The sequence below is a fragment of the Octodon degus genome, unplaced genomic scaffold, assembly GCF_000260255.1.
Source record: "Octodon degus isolate 3935 unplaced genomic scaffold, OctDeg1.0 scaffold00141, whole genome shotgun sequence".
In the NCBI taxonomy this organism is placed as follows: domain Eukaryota; kingdom Metazoa; phylum Chordata; class Mammalia; order Rodentia; family Octodontidae; genus Octodon; species Octodon degus.
Genome location: NW_004524717.1, coordinates 3,006,761 through 3,008,316, shown reverse-complemented (window position 1 = coordinate 3,008,316; position 1,556 = coordinate 3,006,761). Strand labels below are relative to the sequence as shown.

General features: G+C 36.5%; 1 non-coding gene across 1 annotated transcript; it reads right to left on the bottom strand.

Moving 5' to 3' along the window:
• Positions 1 to 377: 377 nt before the first annotated feature.
• Positions 378 to 484, bottom strand: LOC111812772. The gene has a single exon (XR_002818179.1). It is a non-coding gene; the product is annotated as a U6 spliceosomal RNA (small nuclear RNA).
• Between the last annotated feature and the right edge of the window lie 1,072 nt (positions 485 to 1,556).

Here is a 1,556-nt window from a genome sequence, read left to right as displayed (position 1 = left end):
GGAGGTATGTTGGTTTTAGGTTAATACGGTTTGCATTAAATCTGTACAACAATTTTGGGAGTCTGGCCATCTTCACAACGTTAGTTCTTCCTGTTCAGGAGCATGGAATATATTTCCATTTTCTGAAATCCTCTGCGATCTCTTTTTTCAGAGTACTGTAATTTTCATTGACTAAATCTTTGACTTCTGTAGTTAGATGAGTTCCAAGGTATTTCATTTTCTGCAGTGCTATTCTAAAAGATATTATTTCTCTTAATTCCCTCTCAGTATTTTTGTTATCTGTGTAGATGAATGCTATTCAGTTTTGGGTATTGACTTTGTATCCTGCTGTGCTACTGAATTTGTGTATTAATTCTAGTAACTTCTCGGTGGAGTTTAAAAATGTGGAACACTTCACGAATTTGCCTGTCAGCCTTGTGCAGGGGCCATGCTAATCTCCTCTGCATCATTCCAATTTTAGTATATGTGCTGCTGAAGCGAGCAGAAGAAATTCTCTTTTCTTTCTTTCTTTCTTTCTTTCTTTCTTTCTTTCTTTCTTTCTTTCTTTCTTTCTTTCTTTCCTTTGTTTGTTTGGCAGAACCGGGGATTGAACTCAGGCCCCTGCACTGCCAGGCAAGTGCTTATTCCACTGAGCCATCTCCCCAGCCCCAAGGAAATCTTAAATGTTCATAAAAATAAAGACAATCTCAGATCCTTTTAAAAGTTTTATTATTGTTGTTGTTGTTATTGTTGTTGTTGTTTTGTATTTTAGGGAAGGGTCCACAGGGTGTTCAGGTCTCACTACTACATCAGACTCATTGTGATCCTCTTGTGTAAAGTATCCCAAGAGCTGGGATTACAGGGGCACACCACCACGCCCAGTCTCAATTGCCATCTCAGCACGCCCTGGTTGTGGGGCTGGCAAGACAGGCCCTGGGATTGATCCTTGGCCCCAGCACCTGCTTTCAGGTGTTTTAATCTGCTGAGCTATTTGACTGGCCCCAACTCGGATCTTGAGAAAAGAATCTTTTATTTTTTCAGTATCTGAAAAAAAAAATGCTTTTCAAGTGACAAATATTTTTGGAGTTAACATATGAAAAAATATTTTAAAAAATCTTGTGTCCAATCTCAAAATGTGGGCCGGAAAGATAGCTCAGTGGAATAAGCACTTCCCTGGCAAGCTCAAGGGCCTGAGTTCAATCCCCTATTCCATTAAAAAAAAAAAAAGATGTAGTTCAATCTGAAGACCCTGAGTTCAATCTCCAGTACCACATAAAAATAAATAAATAAAAAAAAGGTGAAATGTGTTCCTTAATGCCAAACCAAAAGTAGAAAACCAATCTCAAAATGTAGCTCACTCCATTTTGGAAACGTTAATTAATAACTTCTTTACAATGTTTTTTCTCCTTTTTTACTTTTTACAGAGAATAGAAAATAGTATTAAAAAATTATGTGTTACATAATTTCATTAGAGAAACATGAGTTCAGCAGTGTTTGTTGCATTGCATAATGTTGTCTTGAAATTAGTTGTTCAGATTATCAGATATATGTATGCAAAATTCAAAAAAGAAAGTAAA